Source organism: Cavia porcellus, unplaced genomic scaffold (assembly GCF_034190915.1).
Source record: "Cavia porcellus strain 051 isolate PalLab524CR breed Dunkin Hartley unplaced genomic scaffold, mCavPor4.1 scaffold_6, whole genome shotgun sequence".
NCBI classification, from domain to species: domain Eukaryota; kingdom Metazoa; phylum Chordata; class Mammalia; order Rodentia; family Caviidae; genus Cavia; species Cavia porcellus.
This window is the reverse complement of record NW_026947489.1, coordinates 4,731,663-4,759,052: the sequence shown is the minus strand read 5'-3', so window position 1 is coordinate 4,759,052 and position 27,390 is coordinate 4,731,663. Positions and strand designations below refer to the sequence as shown.

General features: G+C 42.5%; 1 long non-coding RNA gene across 1 annotated transcript in view; it reads left to right on the top strand.

Moving 5' to 3' along the window:
- Window positions 1-27,390, top strand: part of LOC101789269 (uncharacterized) — an 872,528-nt gene that overhangs the window by 819,167 nt on the left and 25,971 nt on the right. Inside the window, exon 5 of the long non-coding RNA XR_010047764.1 lies at window positions 22,149-22,229. This is a non-coding gene — a long non-coding RNA (uncharacterized LOC101789269). The remainder of the gene's footprint in view (window positions 1-22,148; window positions 22,230-27,390) is intronic.

Genomic DNA, 27,390 nt, shown 5'->3' with positions numbered 1-27,390 from the left:
ACAGGGGAAAGTACGCAAATTTATTTTATTTGAATTTTACATCGACCCTTCAGAAATGAAAAACCCAAAAACTCAGGTCACACAAAATTATGATCAGAAGAAACGGGATGTGCTCTAGTGGTAACAGACTCAAGGGAAGTTAGCAAAACCTACTCTTTCAGATTCTTCTGGGATTTTCTGTTATTCACCTGACCTCCAGGTCTTAGGGCACATCTGTCCCATAAAGATTTCCAAGAGAAAAAGATAGAATGCAGAGATGCTTTCTTAGCTCTATAGTTTTCTTGATTTCCTTCAGGTTAAAAGATGAGTATACAAAGATGACACATTTGTGCAGCATGTCTTATACGCCATCAACTTCATTATGTGAATATTGGACCAGGGATTTAGCTCAGTGGCGTAAACCCCTGCCTGGCAAGCACAAGGTCCTGAGTTCGATCCCCGGTACCACAAAAAAAAGTGAATATTTCCATTAACACGCATGGATAGAGACTTCAAGGCAACGGAAGAAGAAGCCTTACCCAGCAGCAGTGTCTGGTGGTAATAAGAGGAATGTGATCATAAGACTATGTGTGGGAGTGCGGGCGGAGATGAATCTGAATGTGTAGGCCAGAGTCTTACCGTTTTATCTTTATGCAAAAGAAGTAACCTGGAAAATTCTACTGTGGAAATGGACCAATAAGATGTTTCACATTTGTGACTGTAGGAAAAGGAAGGGATGCATTTTAATGGACTGTATTATAGTAAAATTTCTTCCTTTCCACAGACAATTCAGTGAGTTTCAGCAAGCATATACTGTCATGCAACCACCACCAGTTTTCGTTGGAAACTACAGTTTGTAAATGCTTAATAAGGACTGTCATTCCCCTGTACAAAGATGAGACTGAGGAGTTAGTGACAACCTCCAACCCTGGTCCTCTCAGAGTCTCAAATGTCCTCTACTATATAGAATTATTGTAACCCAGTACGTCCTCGTCCTGAGGCTACTGCTTGTGCCAGCACACATAGCCCTTGTTAGTTGAACCATTTTGTCTCCAGTCATCTGGTCTTAAAGAGAGGCCATGTCCAATACAAAGCCGACTTGTCCAGCCACATCACAAGCCCAGCTAGAAGGAGCAGATGTCCCTAGCAACAGCAGAGGGAGCCGTGCACTCCAGTAATTATGGTCCTATACCTCACTGCTCTGGAATTCCTCAGAAGATGGACGTGGTTTCCCTGAGGAAGAATTCCCTCCAAATTAGGGGGACGTGTCTGGTGGCCTGTGGTCACCTAAACTGCAGATCCCCCAAAGAATATGCCCTCTAGGGAGAGAAAGGAAAAGGACTGGGTGGGAACACCAAAATTGGGATCGTGCAAGTGAAGCCTGGCCAGACGTCGGCCCGGTCCACCTCCATCCCCAGCGAGCTCAGTGTCACAGTGTCCACACAGCACCGGCTGTGTTCAGTGTCACAGTTGCCAGGTGAAGGCCTTGCGTGTCCTTCACACAGTTTCCCTGTGAAGCAGCCCCTCTGGTCCGCAGCGGAGAGGACACATGGGAATTTCATCATTTCCCACAGTGTGTGCCCATCTTCACGTCCCTCACCTTGTAAAACATGCGGCTTCTCCTTTTTCCTTGGGAAAAACAAGTTTGTTTAGCTCAGGGTGCTCTGTCAAAGGAGATAACAGTTGGAGTTCAAAGGGAGGAATCACGTAGTTAGCGTGAGAGACTTTTGAAAAACATAATTTTATGGGTACATTTTTTCTACCTACGTAAGTGGAGTTTTTATGAGGGTGTGCAGACATGGGAAAGCATCTGGGAAACAAGATTATCTGAAGAATGTCTTTTTATTGGGTTTCTTAGCATCCTGCACCTTTCCCAGAAGCTCCCAATGTTTACTGAACATCCTGTTTAGAATTCCCGTTCCCACAGGCTGCTCTGCTCTGGCCCACAGAGGGCTTTTGGCTTTAGATAAGGAAACCATAAGGAATTCAGAAGCTGGGCAAGGACACTTTGAGAGGGACGAATGGGCCTCGCATCCAAGGTTTAGAATGGGGTTTGAATCCTTTTCATTGCCAGTGGGCAGCCACTGTATTTTCCATCTGACAAACCAGCAAAGTCAAATCACCGACAAGGGAAAATGGGGCAATACCCATCACTTTCCCAAGCCGAGCGGGCACACAGTTGGGGGCCACTGGAGTTTGAAGACTGTTGGGGAAGTGGCCCATTTTCTTAGGTTGATGACTGACATCTGACTTGGGCAACAAATTAAAAATGGTTTAGAGCGTGACACCCTACTGGCTCCCCTTTGCCTGGACATGTATATAGCCATTGGCCCCCCCGGCGACTCAGAGTCCTTGGCCTCGTTCCTAACTAACTAAGTCATTCAACCTAGGACACTTAAGTCTGTGATATTCCTTTATCAAAGCACCTGATGGGTAAGAATTGCCTGGCTTTCCTCTATTGCTTTTTCGGTAGCGATTTTCTCCATTTCTGAAGGCCAGCATTGTACTTGTTGATTTTCTTTCGTGCCAGAGAGATCCTCTGTCTGAATGCCCACCTCCCAAGATCTCAGGCCTTGAAAATGAGTAATCAGCTAAGAGCTCAAAGGCCAGGCCACAGACAGAGTGCTCCTTTGCTTCTACTGTCCTCTCCCTCTGCCTCAGCACGTGCAGCCAGCTCATTCACATCCACAAAGGGGAGGTGGTGTGTAGTACTTCAATCGCTAATCCTTCTCCACACCCCTGGAAGCTGCATGTCCAGATTCTGTGTCCTCGGGCTGACATCTCTGTCCCAGGCTTGGCATTAGGGTCTCACACCTTCCACTTTTCCAGAAGTAATGCTTGTGTGAGACCAGTCCCTGCTAAGTGCACCAGTTTTGTGAAGCAGGTTCACTAATGACCAGTTCCAGAAGAGGAAGACTTCCATGGTGAGGAAGAGAGCAGAGCTCGTCACTGTCACAAACCACCAAGAACAGGGTTAAACACATCTGGCCTCTGGATCCTGGGCTGTGATTCTGTAATTGCCTGATTCTAGCGAGACGGAACATACAAGAAATTATTTATGTGAGCAGATGTATTACTCAACAGGAGGCAAGAGACAAGGAAGTCTAGGTCACATTGTGAGCAGTGAGGCAAGGCTCCGTCTACCCCTAAGTTACCCGGGTTAGGTGGTGTCTCAGCGGCAAGTGCACCACTGTATGAGGCAGCCCTGTGTGGATTGTATTCTTCAAGGGAAACTCAGTTCACTGGGAAAGCTCTGAAGGGTACCCTGCCTCCAAAGGAGAAAGGCACAAAGCCCAGGCTGTTCCAGGCATTCCTGTCTGACCTCAGGACACTGCATTCCCAGCTAATTCTAGTTTTTGTTTGTTTGTTTGTTTGTTTGTTTTGGTACCAGGGATCGAACTCATGACTGCGTGCTTGCAAGGCAGGCATTTATGCCGCTGAGCTAAATCCCAGTCTCTCTAGTTATTCTTGAGATCTACAATTGCAAAAGAAAACAGACATGGTCCCCAAGGCCACCTAAAGAACTGCTTATCATCATCATCTTTCAAAATTCCATGGTGCCCCTTTGTAGGACAGTAAGTCCCAACATACAAACATTCACGTGAAAATTTGCAGATACAAACAGAACTCGCATTACAAACATTCACAGACACAAACAGATCATGGAAAGCAGCCCACACGGTTGCCAGATGTTGTCACAGTTGAGCTGCTGTGTGCTAACTGCACAGTGTGATACTATTTTGTGGGTGAGTGTTCAGGCTTTTTATGCCTTATATTATATAGTGTCAAAAGTGTATGAGACTCACTTTGTTGGACTTACTCATGAATCCATCTTACAAGTATTCTCCCTAAACAGAAATGGTTTATAAGTTGGGGATGTACTGTAATCAACCTTGGCCACGACTGACATAATTAAGGTGGTTTGGCAGTTATTGATCACACCCAGCAAACAGGTTTCCCTCTTCCAGAATATGAAGTAAATGACATCTTCTGTACGATGTTACATAAAAATGCTTTTCAGGTTCATTCAAGTTGTCTCCCATATGAGTAGTTTGTTCCTTTGTAATGCTAAATTGTATCTTGCTGAATGACTATATCACACTGGGCTCATTTTTTTAACCACTTGATGGATATTAGGATGTAACCCAGAACTGGGCTATTGTAAATATGGTTACTCTAGGCACACAGTTTCATTTTCAGTGAGAAAATACTTAAAAGCAGAGGTTGATGGGTAGTATACCTATGTATTTCACTTCACAAAAAACTCCCAACATGTCTTAAGTGCTAGTTTTGCATTCTCAGCTGGAAAACATAAAAACATCCAGTTCTCCACATACTTACCAGTATTTGGTATTGGAGATTCATATATATAGTGCATGCTAGGTGAGTGTCCCACTACTAAGTTACACCCACAGTCCTGTACTTTTTGTTTGGTACCAAGAATTAAACTCAAGACTTTGTGATTAAGAAGCAAGCACTTGTGCCATTGAGCTATATCCCCGGCCATATACTTCTAAATTATTTCTAGATTTGAATTACTTCAGTGGCTATATAATCAAATTTCATTGTAGCTTTACTTTGTAATTTTATTTAAGTTTTTTTTTTAATCTTTCTAATGCCAATAGTATTTGGCATATTCTCATGGCCCTGTTTGCTTTGTATATCTATCTTTGGTTAAATTTCCCCCTTAAGCTTTTAAAATATATTTAATATTTTATGAACATTATTGTGTGAATATAACTTATGCAAGAAATGTAGCAGTTATGTATTGAAAGTATATTCTTGGGGGCTGGGGATTTAGCTCAGCAGCAGAAGCACCTGCCTTTCAAGCAGGCGGTCATGAGTTTGATCCCCAGTACTGATAAAAAAAATTTAAAAAAAAAAGAAAGTGTTTCCTCTGAGCCTCTTTTATCATTTACTTAGTAGTGTCTTTCAAAGAACAGCAATTATTTTGAAGAGAGTTTTATCTGGAGTTTTTGTTCATTTGTGGTTTATAGCAACTTTTTGTTTGGTTGGGTTTTGTTTCTTGGTTTTTTTAGGAGGGGTGAGTTGAGATAAGGCCTTGCTATGTTGTTCAGGCTGGCCTGGAACTTCCAGTGAGCCCCTGCTTCAGCCTCCCCAGTGCTGGGATTACAGGTGTACGTCACTGTGCCTGGCTCTATAGTAATTATTTATCAGCTGGGGACATAGCTCAGCAGCACAGCACTTGCCTGTCAAGTACAAGGTCCTGAGTTCGGTTCCCAGTACCAAAACCAAAAAATATTATTATTACTACGACTTCTTACTACAGAAGATGGAGTTGTTTTTTTTGTTTTTTTTGTTTTTTTTTTTTTTTTTTCTTTTTATCAGTACTGGGGATTGAACTCACGACCACCTGCTTGCAAGACAGGTGCTTATGCCACTGAGCTAAACCCCTAGCCCTTGACTTCTTACTATGAAAATTTAATTCAGAGTCACAAAGATGGCTTGCTATATTTTCTTTTAAAACTCACACACACACACAAAAGTTACCTTTTGAGTCTCTGATAAGTTTTGAATTGGCACAAAACTAGAATGGACACTCTGTGTCATTCTTTAGCTCTGTTCTACGTGGGATTCGCAGTCACTGGGGCACCGTTTGCTGCAGCTGTGCTCCTCTCCCCACTGAACTGCCTTGGATGCTGGATAAAATCTGTTTGCAGACTGTCTTACCCACGTATCTGAATGTCTGCCCGTGAACCGATACCACGCGATACTAAGGGAGTTTCACGTTTTAATCTAGGGTTCAGGACTACGTGCCAGGCCACACTGCGCTGCTCCTAAACTGGCCAAACACAAATTCAGGAATCGCGCCCTGGAGCGATCCTGGGCTGCCCGGGGCCCCGGAGGGACTGGACGGGGGCCGCCCAGACAGCAGCCGCCTGCGCTCCGCCCAGCCCCGATGGATCCCGCGGCTCCTGGCGCCAGGCGTCCTGCCCGGGGGCCTGGGCCTCCTGCGTCACCCACGGTGCCCGCAGCTCCTGCGGGGCCGGGCTCTCCTGCAGCTTTTACACGGTTAGCTGTTGGAGAAGAGGTGATGGCGAAACGCTCACTTCTTGGACACGCTGTCACTGCCTGAACGCCGCTGTGTGCCAGGAGAGAACAGTGTCACTTTGCAAAGCTCTCTCCTGGGACTCTGGGCTGCCTTTGCAAACATCAGGGGGTTTGAATTCAGGCAGTGTGACCTGCAAGACAGGTCACGAGCTACTTCAGAATTATTGCCTCCCTATAACAGGAAACTTTGCACACCCAGCTCAGTTTCACCACCATTATTTGCAAGCAAACGAGAAACTAGCTTGTCTCTTTGCAGAAACAAAGGGGAACACGTTGTATCAAAGTCCCTGAACTGCGCGGGTAAAACAAGCCGCCGATCTCTTGGGTGGGGGACCCCGCTGTCCTAGCGTGCAAGTGTCCGAGTGCTTTCCTGTTCCCAGGCCCCGGGACGGAGCGGTGGAGGGTACAGGTCCTTTGTGATGTGACAGCGGGGCCGGGGTCAGCCCAATTAAGGCCTGGAGCCTGCTGAGCTTTCTGTGCCCCTGCACCCGTCTCCTGCTATCACCGCTGAAACTTTGTTTCACTGGCTATTGTTCTGCCTCAAGTGTGCACACAAAAGAAAAAGAAGCGCCCACGTGATGGAAAAGAATTTGAACGAGTTGGGCAGCTGAGGTCAGAGGATAGCAGCGGGAGAGGAAACAAAGACCAGGCAAAGCAAAGTGAATCTGTGAGGGAAGGGAAAAGATCACATCAGGGTCAGGAGAAGCAGGACAAGGACTTTGTGCTGCAGCTTTTGTTTTGTTTCGAGACAAGGTCTGGCTGTGTAGTTCAAGTTGGCCATGAGTTCACTATATAGCACATGCTGGTCTTAAACTCCCAGTGATCCTCCTGCCTCAGCCTCCCTAGTGCTGGGGTCACAGGGAGCGCCGTGATACCTGCCTTGTGTTTCGGCTTTTCAGGGTATCTGAGTTTAGAGCTAAACATAATGGCACAGGCCTCTAATCTCGGCGGTCCTGAGGCGGAGGCAGCAGGGTCACCACCAGTTTGAGGCCAGTCAGTGCTATGCAGTGAAATCCAATCTCAAAACAAAAAGAGTATCTAAGGTTTTTTTTTTCAGTCTTTTTGAGACAGGGACCTGCTATGCAGTTCAGGCTGACCTCAGACTTCTAGTAATCTTCCTGCCTCAGCCTCTTGAGTGCTGGGATTACAGCACGGGGATGAGTTTACTTTTTAAAAGATGAAAAGTTCATGCAACATGAATAGCAGCAGCTTCATAAATAATGCATGCTATCTCAGATATAAAGGTATATTTTCACTTTATAAAATCATTTTATACTAAAGCCAGGTAAACCGTGTGAACTGTAACCCAGAGTAATTAATTTTATCTTTGTCTTCAAGGCATATCAGTTAATAGCGGAAAAGACACCAGCAAAATAAGTTCATAGTCCATAGAATGAGTACCACTGAAGACCTGTTTATAACCAAAGAACTTTTTTTTTTGTTCTTTTTTTTTTTTTTTTTTCATTTTTCTCGGTAGCAGGGATCGAACTCATGATTGCCTGCTTGCAAGGCAGGCGCTTATGCCGCTGAGCTAAATCCCCAGCTCATAACCAAAGAACTTATTAAAAAGTCTGTACTATTTATCTTAAAGGTTTTTTTCTAGTTCACACTTGGTATGTACAAGAATTTGTGTAACAATTGCGTATAGAGGGGCTGGGGGTTTAGCTCAGCGGCATAAGAGCCTGCTTTGAAAGCAGGCAGTCATGAGTTTGATCCCCGGTACCGATAAAAAGGAAAAAGACAAAAAAAAAAAAAAAAAGTAAAAAAAAAAACAATTGCATATAGAGTTCATCTTCCTGTGATACTGAAAAACTGTATCTTCATTAGGAATGGAATGCTTTGTGCTTTTGCTAATAATGGTTACAGTCTCTACAAGTAAAACCCATCTTTAATCCATGAATAATGACTTGAGGCAAGCAAAGAAAGCTTGTTCTGGGCCAGGCATGGTGTTGTGAACTTAGGGTCCCTGCTATTTGGGGGGATGGAGCAGGAGAATCACAGGCTTGAGGCAAGCAGTTTGGGAGACCCCATCTGACAGGAGAAGAAAGAGCACCCAGGGTGCAGCTCAGGGGCAGACCCCTGCTCGCCTGCCTGCTGAGGGCAGGGCCCGGGTTCCGTGGTTCCCTCAGTCACCAGCGCCTGAAAAGACGAACCAAAACAAGCACCCAAACACACTAAGCAAAACCCCAAAACATGCTCCTTCCAAAGCCCTGTGGCTACCAAAGCGACTCTCCCCATCTTCCCCACACCAACCAAAGGGCTACTCATCTTTAAGCCAGTGTTGTTATTGTTGTTATTGTTGTTGTTCTGTGTTTTCTAAGCCCTGCAGCCCACTTATTGACGTTTAGGGCTGCAGGTCTGAACTGTCACTGAGAAGCCCTAACAGCAGAAGCTTCTGGGCTTCTTCATAGTTTCCTGATTTTTTTTGTACCAACTTTCTTTGTATCCATGACTGGTTAAATATATAAAAATGTTATTAGGACTTGAAAAAAATAATACTTTTGACTGAAATCTGGAAGGATTAAAGTAATTCCTTTTTCCAGCTTTTATCTTTCCAGCTTTTAATTTTTGCAAATGCTTTAAGACAGCATCTTCAAAAGTAGAATAGTTTCTATTGTATGGGTAACTGAAATATTTTATAAATTCATTATAACCAAATTGAATAACATTTGGATATACATGAAAGTTGCTGATGACTTTAAAGGAAATATGAAAATCATGCCACAGTATACTAGATTAGGTGTCGGGGTGCCAGAGGGCCCCCAGCCTGCTGCTTGCAGATTCAAACACCCTAAAGCAGAGGGAGCTTAGGATGGCCGTCAAAAGTGCACAGCTCTTCAGGACCTGGGATGAAAGCTTGGGCTTGAGGAAGAGGCATCCAATGATTTGGGGAAAATGCTTTAAAATAATTTATACCATGGCTGTTGGCTAAGAAATAAGATTCTGGTAGTGAAAATTATACAGTACCCTGACTAATGTTTACCAATATTACTATCATGGATAATACACAAAAAGTAGTTACTTAGAAGCTGCTTGTTTTCTTTTTCGTCTTTGTGAGCCAGGGTCTCACTGTGCAGTTCAGGCTGGCTCTGAGCTCACTTTGCAGCCCAGGCTGGTTTGGAATTTGCAATGATCCTTTTGCCTCAGCTTCCTGAGTGCTGGAATTACAAACATGTGCCACCACACCCGGCTCTGGAAGCTGCTTTTTATTTTCTGCTGAAACAAAAACTATTTTGTTGAAAAACATCTCAGATACCCATAAAAATTGTATTGAATTAGAAAGCAACTGCTTTTCGCTAACTTCATTTTATTCTTGGCCTCAGAGCTCTTTGTCTTTATATAATTCATAATGTGGCAAAATAACTGGGTGCTCTGATGGTCGCGAGTTTAACTTATACAGAATTCAGGGAAAAGTGAGTCAAGCCTGTTATTTAAATTGGTCCAGCTCCAAGTGGCTATATACAATCTGCAGCTCATGTGGAGCATGCAGACTTCTTTTCTGGTACCATTAATTGTTTAGGCTGAAATAGTTATCAAGCAAAAAGAGTTGTTGCTCAGCCGTAAAATAATCTGAAATATTTATATAGTAAATTGGAATTTTAAATGACAATATTTACTATTTATTCTTTCTAGCAAAGACAAGTTACCCTCAGTAACTTAAGGCAGAAAAACTATTCAAACATTTAAGTGGATTTTTGGCTTTTCAAAGTCCCTCTGGAGGACTTCTAGAAAATGACTTCATCACTATTTGATCAAAAATAGAATGCTTCAAGGAGCTGGGGATTTAGCTCTGCGGCATAAGTGCCTGCCTTGCAAGTGTGTGGTCGTGAGTTGATCCCTGGTACCTATAAAAAAGAAAAAGACAAAAAAAATAGAATGCTTCCATTAAATGAATTCATGAAGATAATAAACGGATTAATTTAAGAACCTATCATAAGTGGGCTGTAAATACCAAGCAGCAGAGAAGCTGACACAGATTACTCCATCTTTATATACCGGACATGCTGAGAAAGTCTATCAATGTTTCTAACTAATACAGTCTTTCAGTGTCCTTAGATTTAATGGTGTGATAACATTCCCAGATATTTGCATATTCAAATTTACACTAAAAGGTAAATCTCCTTCTGCAGTCTTACCATTTTGTCCTTCCAGCATTTAGTCAGTCAGACCCAAACCTAAAAGTCATTGTGACATTTTTTTCTTTTACTTACAGATCAAAAATTCCTGTTTCTTTGTCCTTAAAGTTTACAGATTGCCTCTCCCATTCTAACTCACATGCTATAGCAGCTAAGATTTGTTTGTTTGCTGTCTTTTTAAGATTTCACTATGCAGTTCAGGCTGGTCTCAGACGCTCAAAGATCCTCCTGCCTCAGCCATCTGAGTGTTAGGATTATAAGCAAGAATCACCATCGCCAGTCTGTTAAGGTTTTATTTTTGAACTTTTAGTCTCATCTTCTCTCTCTCAGTATTTTCATAGTTGCCCAAGTCCCCCTTCTGTTTGATTTTTTAAAAATTTTTATTGTTGTTGTTGTTGTTGTTGTTTTGAGACATGGTTTCCCTCTTCAGTGCAGTCTGGCCTTGAACTCAAGGTAACCCTCCTGCCTTACCCTCCTGAGTGCTGGGATTATGGGCATGCACCACCATTCCCAGCCTGCAAGTACCCTTCTAAAACACAAATTTCCTTTTGCAACTTTGTGTGGCTGGTTCCATAACAGCCTAAAGACTCATCTTTGCCATTTCTTTTTTTTTGTTTGTTTGTTTTTTGTCTTTTTCCTTTTTATTGGTACCAGGGATCGAACTCATGACTGCCTGCTTGCTAAGAAGGCGCTTATGCCGCTGAGCTAAACCCCCAGCCCCATCTTTGCCATTTCTTAATATCACAGGGCATGAAATGTTAATCTCCCTCCTGCTCTGAGCCAGCCCTGACCCACAGAGGACAGGCCCAGAATTCTCCCTGGGCACTCTACACAGTTCTAACCGTCAATATTATATTCCCTGATTGTAACCTGGTGCCTCATTGAAGATTCTCCACACCCGGGGAGGGAGTGATGCTCTGTATTTGTCTTTATCCCATTCATTATAAATATGGATTGGCTGGTGTCTGTCTTCATTCTGCCCTTTGTTTCTGTGCCTTGCACCTATCACCATGAAGGTATGTTGGAAACACTGTGAAATGTGTTGAATGGGATGAATGTATAAATAAAAATCCAAATTCATATGTTCATCCTTACTTTTGGGAAAATAATTTAAAACTTCCAAATCAAAATCAAAAAAATATTTTCACAGAAAAACAATTTTAAACAACTTCTCTAAATTGTATGGGATACGTTGCCTTCAACAGCTTTAAATTTCTATTATACTCCATCATGTTTCATGGAGAGTACATGTAGACCTTATTTTTGTCCTTTATTTTAATAAGCTTTGACTTTATAAGAAATTTTAGTAGTTTATTTTTGCCTGGCACTGAAAGTTTGTGTCTACCCTGTTGAAATTTTTTCACGCTGTTGAATTTTTGTCTTTTTCCTTTTTATCTTTATCCTTTTTATGCCGCTGAGCCAAATCCCCAGCCCTTACGCTGTTGATTTTTTATTCCACTAGACCAAGTCAGAGTATCTCAGAAGCCACTTCAAAATTTAATCTTAAAAGGCCCTTTCAGAAAAATCTAGTGGTTAGTTTTGATCACCAAAAATATATCTTTCATCCAATTCATCAAATGAAAAACTAATTTCTGCTTGCTCATTGCCTGGGCCTTCAGTTTACTTATTTATTTATTTTGTACTGTGGATCAAACTCACTATCTCATGCTGCTGGGCAGGCACTTGCACTGCTGAGTTAAATCCCCACCCCTGGGTCTTCATTTTAAAATAATTTAAATGCGTGTATACAGAATAGTTTAGTGAATATCTACCATAGCTCTCCATAGGAAAATGAATCTTCTGTAACTGAAAACATTTAAATAAAGAATGATGGATGAACCTCCAATAAGCACTGTGCAACTGTAGACTGGGATATGTTCAGTTCTGTGCTACAGCATAACTGAAGGGCACAGTGACCGTGCAGTGTGCTCTGAGTAAACGCTGATTGAATAAATGAAACACACCGGAATGATGCAGTTACTTTTGAATTTTTTTGGTACTGAGAACTGAACTCAGAACTTTGTGCTTGCCAGGCAAGCGCTTGTACCGCCAGGCTACATCCCCAGCTTACTTTTGAATCTTAAAATCATACACATTACATACTTTCTGCTTTAATTTTGATTAACCGTATCTTTATCCTACTTTATAATGCAGAAAAAGAAATCTGGAATGTGCATACTTCTTTCCTGTTGTACTTAGGAACGTGTTTAATCTGTATGTAGAAAACCAGTCTTGTGCTCTGTTTAACAATTGAATTCATTAAGGATATATCACACTGTTAACAATAACTGTTGATCATTCATTGTATAGCATGTGGTAGGCACTGTAAAAATTTTTGAAATGTTTTATCTCATTTATTCCTACAACACTCTATAGATAAAAATATGGGGTGGGTTTTGAGACAGGGTCTGGCTATGCAGATCAGGCAAGTCTTGAACTCACTAAGTAACCAGGCTGGCCTCGAATCCTCTTGCCTCGGCCTCCTGAGTTCTGGGATTGCAGGTGTGTGCCACTATAATCAGCACTATTTTCTTACATAAACAAAAAGACTCAAATTTAGAGAGCTTAAATAATCTGTCTAAAGTCTCACTGCCTGTATATGGTTATAACTGAGGTTAGAATCCAAACAGTATGCCCCAGAAGTCCAACCTCACCTACCACTTTTTTTTGGTGATGGTGGGGCAATGCTGGGATTGAACCCAGAACCTTCACACAGAGCTCTTTTTATTTTTTGTTTTTAAAATTCATTTTATTCAAATATAAAAAGAAAAAGGGCAAAAAAACAATAAAATTTCAAAGCACATCAATCAGGTGGTAACAATGGTATATACATTGGGAATTATCATCCCCAAATCATTCAACCAGAGCACAAGACATCTGCCTTCAATTGTCTGAACAATACCAGCACAAATCTTTCTCTTCAGTGAACTCAGAGAAATCAGCAGTATGTATTAACTATTTTTATGTACATATACATACTACAAAACTCTTTTTATTTTTATTTTATTTATTTTTTGGTACCAGGGATCAAAACAACTACATGCTTGCAAGGCAGGTGCTTATGTCACCGAGCTAAATCCCCAGCCAGAACCCTTTAAAAAAATGTCCTTAGCCTCTTTTTAGCTAGGTGTGGTGGCATGTGCCTGTAATCTCAGCAACATAGACAGTGAGATGAAAAGCAGGCCACAGGCGAGCCTGGACAGTGTCTCCAGCTCAGTGGGTGACCATGAGCTTGTCCACCCCCATCTTCAAGCTCCCATCAGGCAGGTCATGGCAAATGATGACTGAGGCAGGAGGATCAGCCCACCAGCCTGGGCTACAAAGTGAGCTCAAGTCCAGCCTGAACTGCATAGTGAGACCCTGTCTCAAAAAGACAAAAAAAAAATTGTACGATTTGGAGTTGGGGGGGTCCCTGTAGATGGACAAATTGGGCTCAGATTTGTGGTCCTCTTGCCTCAAGCTCTCAGAGTGCTGCATACCCCACCTACCCTGCCCACCTTATTAAATAGCTCCAATCTGCTAGTTACATACGTCTTAGAAAATGAGTCTGTCACCAAGCATGCTGGTACACACCTTTAATCCCAGTACTCAGGTGGCTGAGGCAGAAGGATTGCCAGGCCAGGAGTTTAAAGTCAGCCTGGGTTACATAATGAGACCCTATCTCAAAAAACCAAAACTTGGCCAGCAATATAGCTTGCCTGCACAAGCTGGTTCTCTTCACTGGCCACAATGGTGTCTGCTTACTTAAGAACACAGTTTGGGGGTTGGGGATATAGCTCTCAGTGGCACAGTGCCTGAGTGGCAGGCACAAGGTTCTGAGTTCAGTTTGTGGTACCAGGAAAAAAAAAACTCCATAGTAGTCATAACTAAAAATGAGAACTTTAGAGTCATCTAAATTGACAAAAACAAATGTGGTTTGGGGCCAGATTCTATACAGAAAAAGTATAGAAGAAATGTGAGGTGGAAAAAGAAAAGGTGGTCGCACACACAAAAAAAATAAAAATTAATATTAAATCTTTTTTTGGCTGGCAGTAATAGTGCATGTCTATAACTCCAGCAATCAGGAGGGTGATACAAGAGGATCTCTGCGGATCTGAGCACAGCTGGAGCTACACAGTGAGTTCAAGGCAGCCTGAACTACACAGTAAGACCCTGTTTCAAAATACATAAACAAATAAATAAATATCCCTTTGATCTAGTTTAGAACTCCCTGTGAAATATACTGAGGCCACAAACTCTCTTAGAGACAATTCAGCTGCAAGCACAAGTCATTTTTGTGCCTGAAACCTACATTTGGAAGTAGATTTGCCTGTAATCCCAGCATGTGGGAGTGTGGGGCAGGAGGATCTTTAAGAGTTTGAGGCCAGCGTAGGCTACAAAGTGAGTTCAAGGCCAGCCTAAAGTCAGTAGTGAGACACTATCCCCCCCCCAAAACCACCACCACCACCACCACGACCAACAACAACAACAAAAAACTAAGTAAGAAAGAAAAAGAGAAGTACATTCAATGTTAGACTTCTGGTAGTCCATGACACGTGCTCACCATGCCATCCAGCAACCAACAAAGCGGAAAGCTAATGGGCAGCTCAATTAAAAGTTCCAGGAAGCCAGTGTGGTAGTGTACCCCTTTAATTCTAGCACCCAGGAGGCTGAGGTGCAAAGATCCTGCGAGTCTGAAGCCAGACGAGGCTACACAGTGAATTTAAGATCAGAATGAATTACAAAGCGATTCCCTGTCTCAAAATAAAACGTAAGACTGGGGGAAAGGTGGCCACCCGTGAACAAGGAATTAGTATGCTTATATGAGCAGGGTTTTAAAAACCATTGATATCAAAGCTGAAACATAACAAATAATCACTACGGGGCGTATAATTCATGATGCCCTGCAAAGATGCAGAACACCGGTCTGTTCCCACGTTTCTTGTCATTTTCTGCACCTAAATCAAGGCGTGAAGGTTGCTGTGAATCCTACTAGGCCGACTTCATTTATAAACAATATATACTACAGCATATCACAGTCTTATACTCGTTCAGTGAGTGTCAAACTAGTTGAAGCTGCGCTCTGTGATACTTATCCTTGAGCAACCGTGTATGGCTGTGCTGACGCATTTTTCTCTTCAAATGCACTACAGGTGATGAATGATACTCTAGGGTAAAGGTTTGGTACGTTATTCCTTAACGTGACACGTGTTCGCTCCAAATTTCCACCGGGTAGATAAAAACAAAACTTAGAGCCGAGTAGTGGCGCAAGCCTGTAAATCCCAGAACTTGGGAGGCTGACGCGGGCGGGTCGCGGCGAATTTGAGAACAGCCTGGGCTACACAGTAAATTCAAGGCCTGCCTAAACTTATAGTGAGACTCTGTCACAATCAAATACAAAAACGAAAGCAACAAATCTCCCCGCGCGGCCGCGCCCTTGATCCCCAAGGCTGTGACTAGGAGCCAACGGAAACCAGCGCTTCCGCCCGACACAGCGTCGCGCAGGAATTGCGTCATCTCCCGGCGACACCGCCCGACGCACAGAGCGCGGCGGAACCGTCGCGGGCGCCGCTGGGCGGAGGGCGGTGGCGCGGTGACGTCAGCGCCGCGTGCCGGAGCGGAGTGCGAGTGGCGCCCCTCCCCCTGGTTTCCTTTTTGTTCCCGCTGTTCGCTGTTTTCTGTTATAGTGACCTCTGGAAATCACTTTTCCTGCAGAGCTTTTGCTGTATAACTTACCTTTACATTTTTCCTCAGTAGGCTTCCAGCCATTGTTTTGGTTGTTGCTATTTAACTGTGTGTTAACCTTGGTTTGCTTTATTCCCCCAAAATAGGTAGTTCTACAACGCTGCTCGCTTTTTATACTTATGCACTTTAATGTGAAGCCATAATTTTATACTATTCCTTTTCAATATTAGTGATTGATACTCGCATGAATATTTCAATTATTTTTCAATAATAGTGATATTCTTTTATTTTTGGGACAGGGTCTCACTATGTAATCCAGTCTGGCCTTGAATTCACTAGGTAGCCCACTCTTTAGCACTAGGATTACAGGGATGAGCCATCATGCCTGGCTCTCTTGCTTTTCAGCAAGCTACCTTTAATATGAGAGAATGTTTAGAGTGTTTTAACGTGAACTTCTTTGGGGTCTCTGTATTCCATTATGAAGTACTGGTTTTTTTTAATTGTACAAGGTTGAAAGAAGCGTCACAGGTATATTTTAGAGCAGCTATTAGACCTTGCTTTTCTGTGTATTCTGACTGTCCTATTCCATCACCCTGTCCTTCACCTTAAAACTAATCATTCAGTCTCAAAATTGTTCATTTGATTCGGTATTTTTTCTTAGGCTACTGCTGCCCCCCCATCTCCTTTCATTAACCGAACTCCATGGTTCCAAAGGCATAATTTTAAAAAATTGTAAGGTATTTTACATTGTTAATTCTAAATTGCAGACGTTTGAAGCTTTGCAGATGCTTGGGTCTCTGACAGTCACCCGGGCAGTTGGAGGACCCAGTAAATTCTATGTAAATAGACAGGCCTGGAGATATCCGGGAAAGCATTACAAAGCAGGCTTTGAAAGGAGAGAATTTGATCCTGTGTCTTACACAGCTTCTTGCTCACAGGAAATACTGTTGTTGTTGATCAAACCTCAAGTCATGGATGATTTGTTTTTGTTGATTTTACCTTAATTTCATAATTTTGATGAACTTTTGATGCATTTTTAAAACAGTATCAAAGAAGCTGTGAGGAGAGGGAATCTGTATAAATGCGCTAAGATCTGTTAAACTTACTAATTGCTGCTTTTGTTAATTGTTTGAAATAGGAATATATTCTGATTACTAAAATGAAAGAAAATGGAAAAATGATTGAAATTGTAGTTGAAAGTTCACCTTCTAAAAGGGCTGGGATTTAGCTCAGCAGCATGAGTGCCTGCCTGGCAAGCGTGAGATTGTGAGTTCAATCCCCAGTGCCAAAACAGAAAGAAAGAAAAAGAAAGTTCACCTTCTAGCACTGATTTCAGCAATTGAAAATTGGAGTGTACCACCCATACTGAGGCGCCAGGCTCCTAAACTTCTTACTTATAAATGCATTAATATGTATCACTACATTTGCTTCTTTGTGTGTTACGAATAAATTGTTTATTGATTCTTGTTAAAGCAAGGCCAGGACCATCACCATTACCATAGGTTTAGAGACCATTACATTGAGAGTTTTTACATAAATTACTGTATTTTAATTTTATTTTACTCAGAAAATCTTATATAGTACTATAGTCAATGAACTGACAACTATTATTTAGTAAATAACATGGAAGAGGAAAATACTCCTTTCTTTTCTTTCGGTACCAGGAATAGAACTCACAACCTTGTGCTTGCCAGGCAGGCACTGTGCTGCTGGGCTATATCTCCTGGCCATAATTCTCATTTCTACTCCCACTCCCCAGGATAACCCTAAGATATCTCTAACATAGCCATACTGAGTCATTTGAAGCATTTTTATATAGCTTCTTTTTATTGAACATATATTTTTTAAAATATTGTCATGTGTCCTTCTAGTAATGTCTTTAAATTTTTTTCAGCTATATTTATTTAGTTTTTAATTTAACTTTTTTGTACCAGTAATGGAACTCAGGACCTTGTGCTTGCCAGGCAGCTGCTTTACCACTGAGCCATATCCCTGGCCCTTAAATTTATTTTTGGCTGATATATAAAATCATTAAGATTGCATATTTAGGGGGTAAAGGAAATGAGATTTTGCAGTGAGGTAGAAAGATTTGGCATGGGCAAGCAGGAATTTCTAAGCAAGGGGCAGAGTGGGGAACAGTGGATGGGAATGACCAATATTTAGTTGCACTAGGGGATTTTGGCTAAATTGACACAATGGGATTCTGGCAGAAAAGGCTTGAGTAAAGGCTAGAGTGATTAGTCATCGGCATCCAGGGACACCCATGAGGGAGGAGATGTCAAAGGCTAAGAGAGAGAGGGGACATCAAGGGATCCTAGGAGGAGGGGAATTTCAAGGTGGGGCTCTTGATAAACTGAGTAGGTTTGTTATTGCAACTGGATTTATTTTTCATTTTTTATTTTTTTGTCTTTTTGAGACAGAGTCTCACTATGAAGTTCAGACTGGCCTTGAGCTTACTTTGTAGCCCAGGCTGGTCTTGAACTCTCAACAGTCCTCCTGCCTCAGCCTCCCAAATGCTGGGATTACAGGTTTACACCACCACACCTGGCTTTGCAACTGGATTTTAGCATTACAGAAGTGAACTTAAAAGAAGACCCAATAACCTGACTAAAGTTTGGTTAAGCAAAGCATCTTTTTAGTAAAGTTTGGTTAAGCAAAGCATCTTTTTCAGTGTGTACAAATATAGAATACAACATTCACATCAAGGAAAATACTAATTTTAGCCTATATTTAGAGTCGTTTTGTGTCAGGTAAACCCAGTAGTTTTCAGGAAAAGTGTGGTGCAAAAGCCAAAATGATTTACTCTCTGAGCTTCAAGGCCCCCACCCAGTAATCAGTCTGGAGCCAGAGTAGTTCAGTCTTTGGTGTGCAAATTAAAATGGGATGCAGACTTGGCAGCTGGAGAGAGGGGAGTAAACCTTAGGATTTTAAAGGAATTGCAAGGGGTCCCTTTCAGAGTCTTTCTCTTTTCAAATCATCTTGGGTTTTCAGGATCCCTGTGGCTCTCCTTTCAGCCCCCTGGCCAAAATTTCAGTCCTCTGAGTAATCAGAAGATAGAAAGAAAAAAGTAAATATCCATAGAGTTTATGAGCAGAGGGTTGCCCTGCATACCAGGATGAATTTTCTTTCAAATGAGGGCTGACCCTACTATCTTGACCCTCCATCTCCTCCAAGCAGTGAGAGTCTCCTGTTCTCAGATTTTGTGCCGATGAGCTCACTAACTGCCACCGGGGAGGGCTGGAGCAGAAACAATCAGAGGAAAGGAAGGGGGAGGGGAGAAGGGAATTCTGCGCCCTTTATTCCCCTTTTCAACCCTCTAATGAACTGAAGGACTCCCCTCAGCACTCCCTCTGCACCAGTGTGCACCTAGAATTTGTGAATTTTCAGAAAAAAGGCAAACTCAGCTCTCACTCAGCAGTACTTTAGCAATGCTGCACACTGCCTTGACCTCCTCTGAGCACGAGTTACTGTAAATGATAAAGTAACCCTTGCCACCTCCTCCCTCTTCTTCCCACTGCTGTCTCCTCCCTCATGTGTACCCCTGGGTACCAGTGATTAATCATCCTGGCCTTTGCCAACAGACCTCTTCTGCCAGACTCCTTGGTCACGTTCAGAGTCTTCACGTAGCTCTTCCATACATCTTACCTAATCTGTATACCTATTTTCAATGACAGGCCTCAACAAACCTACTCTGCTTACTCCTTTCCTAAAATAGGAGACCCAGCCAGGTGTAATGGCGCACGCTGTAATCCCAGCCCTCAGGAGGCTGACGTAGGAGTATTGTTGAGAGTTCAAGGCCAGCTTGAACTGCGCAGTGAAAGAGACCCTGCCTCAAAAAGACAAAAAAAAATGGAGCTCTAACGTCAGCCTGTTCTACTTCTTTATGAATTTTCATTTTCTTTATGAGTATGTGAGAAAATAGTTTACTTACATTCATCAATTCAGTGTTTCTGTTTTTCAATGTAGTTTATTTGTATTCTTAGGAAATTTGGAAGCGTCATCAATGACAGTGATGTTGGCAGTGTTTCAGTTGTTTGAACAGTAATGCCACATTTAAAATGCAGTATTATTGAGAGTTTAGTAAACAGTTGCTATGTCAGCCACAAATACTACTGAAGAAACTTCATTGAGTACATGATCCAGTCTGTTTTCACAGCAGTGTGAAATCCCAGCTTCTGAACTTTTCCAGAAGAAAACTGAGAACTCAGACTGGAAACCCAGGGTTCTGCCATTCTTGTCTGGTAAGCCAAGTGGGCAGTGGCTGCTCTGGGACCATCTGGGTCAGCCAGCCTGCAGGTGCTGGCTGCTGTCAGCTCTCTGTGTGCTGGATTCTGTGGCTCTCTGGACTCTGTGGCTCACAGCTAGCTTGCCATCTTCAGATCCCCAAGCTACCCCACCCCAGGCCCACCCTGGAAGGCCCACCCTTGGTTCATGGAGTCAATGAAGGCCATTGAGGGCCATTCTGGTTGCACCCACATATCATGAATGGGGCAGCAGAGGGTTCTGTGCCTGTTCCTCTTGTCCCAACAAAAGAGATCTTTTCATCCAGACTGTCCTGGGACTCCTCCTAGAAATACACTTAGCATAGTGAGGGTCATCATTAGAGTCCATCATTCACTACAGGACAGTCCTGTAAAATGAAGCTTCATTTCTATGTGTGGTTCCTGTGTATAACTATAAAATTATGGTAATACTTACTTATAATACACTATTTTAAAGAATATAAGATATTCTCTTTTTTTGTCTCTTTTTTTTCATTTTTATCGGTACCAGGGATCGAACTCATGACCGCCTGCTCGCAAGGCAGGTGCTTATGCCACTGAGCTAAATCCCCAGCCCCCATAAGATATTCTTGATACATTTTTTCAGCTTAGTTAATAATAAAATATTTACATTGTATTATAAATGAAGAAGGGGTTGGATGCAAAATTAGAGAGGCATAAAGTCCTAAAGTGATGATGCTAAGCCTCCTTCTCAGGCATACAGATAATATTCCTCAGCTCTGTGTTGGTAAACATGCCACTGTGTGAGGTTCTGAAGCCACTGAGCATTGGTCCCTGGGGTTTTTTTTTTTTTTTGAGACAGGGTCTCCCTATGTAGTTCAGGCTGCCCTGAACTCACTATGCAGTCTAGACTGGGCTGAAATTCATGACAGTCCTCCTGCCTCAGCTCCCAAGTGCTAGGATTACAGGTGTGTGCCACCATGCCCACCTAATGGCATAATTATTTTTTACTCTTTACCCAGACAGATCTAGAGACTTTTTTATTACAAAATACGGGCCACTGACTTTAGACGTTTGCATAACTTAACCATTTTACTACTCTTTGTTTTTCTCACTGTATCCTTTCCCACATCTCTGCATGTTTGTACCGGTCACCTAAAGTTGTAGATGGCCTAGCAAAGCAGAGAAAAGCAAAGCCTGATGAGGAGGCCCTGTCAAGGAACCCGAGGCCGCATTTGGTGGACTGTTTCACTCTAGAATGTTACACACACATGGTTTGTGATTCCTTAAGTGCCAGCATATAAACTGACACACGATACAAGTGCATACAGGTGCCAGGAGCATGCTGTTCACATGCGTGACAAATTCCAAACTTGAAGAGCTCAGGAGTCTTCTTCCAAGTTCAAGCATATTTTCCTTTACTCAGCCTTAGAGTCAGAAGAATTTCTGTTTCTGCATCCTCAGTGTGTACACTTTCTTCTTTTTATCCAATTCTGAAAAATGGGACAGAATTCTCTGTTTAACCAAACATTATTTGGTTAAATGTTATTCTGATCCTTCTAGGCTCATCTATGCATTTCCCTGGAAGACAGTTTTTTGTTTTTTGTTTTTTTGTCTTTTTCATTTTTATCGGTACCAGGGATTGAACGCACAACCGCCTGCTTGCAAGGCAGGTGCTTATGCCACTGAGCTAAATCCCCAGCCCCTGGAAGACAGTTTTATAAAGAGTAAGTTTTGCAAGGATTTCTTCCCCATCCTCCATCTATGATCACGTTCCTCAGCCAGCACCATCTCCGGTGCAGTATTTGATCACTCTGGACCACCTTCTCCAAGAATCTGTTATGCCAGCTCCGCCAGAATCTCCTTTACTGTTACTATTGTGTTTAGTAATTTTTACCGACTAACCCACCTTAAATCCCTGCCTGCCCTGACCATGTCCTGGATTGGACCCAGTTTCTCTCCTTCCTTAAAGCCCTGTTGCTATGGTGCCTAGATCTTCCCATGATGGTCCTGAATAAAGTATTCCTATCGTGCATTACTGAGTACCAACGACTATTGTTTTTTTCTCTAACAGATGATCTGAGGAAGAAAACAGAGTCTTACTGAATCTCCACATGAGTGGCAGTCTCCTAGGAAACCCATCAAACCTATCCAGGTATAGATCATTCTTGTTCCCTTTTCATTTCTGTCAGTAAAATTGTGTGATTAGCGTAAGTCTTTACAGTTTTATTTGTAAGGCACCCAGCTGATTTTCGATCGGAGATGTAGCACACATTAGCTATGCATGACATGGCTCTTAAGAGGAACTTAACAGGTTTGGACACCTAAAATATGCTCAATTAATGCTAGCATTTATTGTAGACATTTCTCACATTCACTTATATTTTAAATTAAAAATGTCAAATATGTATTTCTTTTTACTGCTAGCTATGAACAAAGTGAGATTAATATGGCTATATCTCTTTCTTGGAATCATACTCCAAAAACCAGGACTGAGAAAGGCAGTAACACAATTAGAGATTCACCTTAGAGCATTGTCACTGTCATTGCAAAGCATGTGGCAGTGTTATGGGAATTTAAATGTTCTTCCTTTGCAAGACCTCCTGCTTTTTTCTGTGGGCCACTCTGGCCTGCTACAATGCATGCTATGGGGAGACACTTGGTTGCACTCTGGCACTGACTTAGCTGTTCCTAGGAGCATTTGTCTGTGTATTCTAACCATTACGTCTAGACTAGCATTAAGTCAGGGTCAAAAACATTCCTTTGCAGAGTGTGAGGGTAGAGCATGACATCTCATAAACTGTGAGGCTGAAATTTTCTCAGAAAAAGAAATGAAGCATAAGCTTTTCCTGGAAAAGATGTTTACGGCATAGCTTAGCTATCAGTGCTGAGTAGTTGCCTAGCATGTGTGAGGCCCTGGGCTTATTCCCCAGAACCATGAACAAATGCAGGTATTGGCAACAGCATCAGTGCTGCCACTAGCAAATGTGATGTGAGTGAAGACATGTCTTTAACGTCCAAGCTCCGCACCTTTGGGAAGACCAAAGGGCTAATGAGGCCCATCCAATTGTAAGAATAGCTGTAGGTCTGAGCAGAGTCCCGAGAAGTACCCAGAAGTTTGCAGGATGGGCCCATAGCTTTGTGCCTGATGTCTCTGCGGTACTATGAGGTGAAAGAGCATCTTTTGAAAGCTTATTTCCAAGGCTCCTTGTTGGTGTTTTTTTAGTTTTGTTTTTCTTTTTTGAGACAAGGTCTCTCTGTGCAGTTCAGGCTGCCTCTGAACTCATTATGTAGCCCAGGCTGGCCTCAACTTGCGCAGTCCTCCAAAACTAAATGCTGCACATTAGAGCCCTCCTTTTAAATACCACCGCCTTGGGCACCAAGCCCACAGCACAGAAACACTCAGCACATCTTCTCTGAGGGACTGTAGGCAGCAAAAGAGAGGAAAGCAGCCTTCAAACAATGAGGCACAGATGTCTGGGAAAACAGTGGACACTGAGCAAATGCTAGCACAGAGGGCAGGAAGTCTTCCTTTGATGCCAACTTCATCACCATTTGCTACGGCAGAGAGTGGAACAATTTTGACATCAGATGTAGGTCTTCTACATAATTCAACAATGGAACCATTTTTGTAAGGTGGACAGAGTTAAGGTGTTGGATCAAACTCAGAACTGTCACTAGAAGGCTTATGCTCATTTTGATCAATAAGTTTCTGGACAAGAATATGTTCTTTCTATTTGTTTGAGATGTTAGGGATGAAATTTATGGCTTTTTACATGGTAGACAAGTTCTCTATTATTAAGCGTTATCTCCAGACCCACGATTGTTACCTGAAGTGGGATAGAAGGATGAAAAACTACCAATCAGCAGTTTCAAACCTAGAATTCAGAAATCTTCAGTAAGAGTTTGCTGAAAATTGTAGGAAACCAAGTTTTTACAGCATGGAGAGCTTTTACCTGAAGTACTGAATACCTTCCCTTGGTAGTCCAAACCAAGGTATGTATTCATATTTCAGGCAAAAGCTCTCCATATTGTAAAATAATGTCATTTTTTACAATTTGTTTATTTACTACTTTTGCAACCTTTTATTGAACAATTTTTGTATTGTGGATTTTAAGGTTTTGATTGGTAAATTGCAGTTGGACAATAATCCTGGTAAACCAAATAAACCAAAACAGTGAAAAACACACATTTGAAATACAGATAGAAATGTCAAGTTAGAATTTGCAGCCAGTCAGTCAGAGCACATGCCTGTAAGTCTAGCACTCCAGAGACTCAGGCAGGAGATTGTCATGAGTTCAAGGCCAGCCTGGGGTACATAGTAATTTCAAGGCCAGCCTGAACTAGACAATCAAATCCTTTCCAAAACATGAACAATTTTTAAAAAGTTTTATTCTTGGTGCCAGGAATCAAACTGACAGCCTCTTGATTGCCAGGCAAGGTGCTGTGCCACTGAACTATATCCCCAGTCCTCAAAGAATAAATAAATAGAAAGAATTTGCAGCCTTTGGAGTACAGATGGTTTGGGGATAGCTCATGTGAGCTAATGAATGGACACATTCCTTTGAGATGCACCTTCATGAAAGAAAAATGCCCAGCTGCGTTGGATAGAACGCTAATAGTCCTTAGCTTATAATTACTGAGTGGTTCTTTGCCAATTAGACAGGTGTCACTCCTATTTTTATGGTTCATAACATAAAACTGAAAATGTAAAGGAAATTAATTACTTTAGGTTCCCATAATTATGTTTACAGTCTGTGTCTAACTCTTCAGTATCAGATTTCCTCTCAGAGCCCTAGAGATCTGTGACATTCCAAGGCATATCATCCTCTGTGCCCTTCCTGGAGATGAAGTTGTACCATTTCAGAATGAAGTCCAAAGACTTCTCACCAAGACACTGACACCAGTTCTGCAAAGCTTCATGCTGGTGATGTTATCAGAAAAGGCCACAGAAGGTTTGAAACCATGTTCATATATGTAAAACCCATGGCAATGTTCAACCTGACGTATTCTTAACTATAAGTTGCATATTTTCCTCAGATGGTAAAATACAAGGAAATATGCATAATAAAGAATGATAAAACTGAGTTGGAAATGGTTCATGAAAGGACACTGCTTTCTGAGCCCAGGGAATATACACAGCCAAGAGCAGGTGCAGTGCGGGCGAGGAGGAGCAACCCAGGTCGCCTGACCTAAACAGAAGCCTGGTTTGTGAGGAAGCTGGCTGGGCAGGGGACGTTCCCACGGGGCTCACTGTCTGGAAGGGCATCTGCTGACTGAAGTCCTCTTCGTACTCCCGGAGGAGCTTGAAATAGCGTTGTTTTGGACGTCAGAGAGAGTGAGCATCCGCTTGCCCTTGTGGGGCTCCTGGGGGAACAACACACGGCTCTCACTTTCTCTGAGGTTTCGGTCAGTGGGAATTTAGAAAATGTAACCTGTAGGAGAAAGAGTAGAGGAGACATGGAGTCCAGCGTGGCATGGACAAGGGTGCCGCCTCGGAGGAGGGGCTGAGGTGAGAGTGTTCCGAAGGGTGAGAAGCAGCGACCGCGCAAATAGGAGAGGGGGACAGAAGGAGAAAGCCCTCGGGCCTGACGCTGTGGTGATGCAGGACACAGGACATTTGACCTGGTGATGGCAGAAAGAAAACAGACCCCTGTGCTACAGGTGTTTAGCCCAGACTTCTTTATTTTTGTATTGGTACCAGGGATTGAACTCGCGACCTCCTGCTTGCAAGGCAGCTGCTTATGCCACTGAGCTAAATCCCCAGCCCCTCTAGCCAAGACTTTTAACATGGGCTTTTATCTCGATCAGAAGGGCAACAATGCAATTACACATATATGTGTGTAATTATATATATAAATATGATTTTCATATACAGTTTCAGTTTCACAGTGGTGTGTTTCTGTTTCCTTTTGTAATTTGGGGGGGGCATTAGAGGTTGAACTGAAGACCCTTGCACTGAGCTAGGTCCCCAGTCCTTTCATCACTATCATTATTATCATTATCATTAGAATGAAGGACACACTCACTATGTTCCTAAGTTGTCCAGGTGGGGCTTGAACTGCTCAGAGGGCCAGAATTACAGGTGTGTGGCCCAGATTGTAATTCATCCTGTGTTACCCTACGGAAATCATGCTTTTCTTCAGTGCATAAGAATGGAAAACTAATTATTATTTATTTTAAGAGAAGGGATTTTACTCCTAGTTATTATTACATTCAATCCATTTTTTGTTATTGTTTGGTAGAAATATTAATAAAAGTGGGAGGTGACTCTATATATAAAGTGCAGAAGAGCAGTTTCCAAAAATCAATCAGCATTGCTTCTGCCGTGTGTGTGTGTGTGTGTGTGTGTGTGTGTGTGTGTGTGCGCGCGCGCGCGCGTGCGCGCACGGCTAGAGATCAAAACAAGGGCTTCCTACATACATGCTAGGCAAGTAGAAGCTGTCCCACTGAGACGGGGCCCAAACCATTTCCCTGCTGTGACTAGGCACAGGAGGAGGACACTGCTAACTGCACTTTCCCTGTGTACACAGGAGCACTGTACCTCAACCAGTGTGTAAGAGACAGGATTTCGTATTTCTAAAAAACAGTAATTTACTAATATCGACATTTTTCTGCCTTTGTGAAATGTTATGTTTCTGTGAGAAGTTTGTTATGTCAAGAGATTGATTTCAGCCGGGCATGGTAGCACACACCTGTACTCCCAGCACTCAGAAGGCTGAGTCAGGAGGGTCACAATGAGTTTGAGGCCAACCTGGACTACATAAGTGAGTTCAAGACCAGCCTGAAATGTGTAGTGAGATTCTGTCTCAACAACCAAAACAGTGGGGCCAGGGACTTAGCTCAGTGGCACAGCACCTGCCTGGCAAAGCGTGAGATTGTGAGTTCAATCCCCAGGATGAAAAAACAAAACAGCAAAAAAAAAAGAGGTTAAAAAGAGAATCCCATGAATTTTAAACTACACTGATTTTTTTTTTTTTTTTTTTTTTTTGGTATTGGGAATCAAACTTACATCCTTGCACTTTCCAGGCAGGAACTAAGCCAAATGTACCCAACTACACTGATTTTGCCTTTAGCAAGCAACAGGAACTCTCAGCAAAGGCAGATCGGGATGAAATGGGAAATCAGTCACACAAAGACCTAGGCACTTTCTAGTTTGCCTTTGCTCTAGACTTAATGCGCTGCCCTAGCACGTGCACTGCTTCCCCTGTGGGAAGTCGGTTGTTAAATGAGGCATCCCAAAACCCAGCATGTTGGTATGTCAGGAATGTTAAGCTGAACTAAATTGAGAAAATACGGAAGGACAATGTCACACA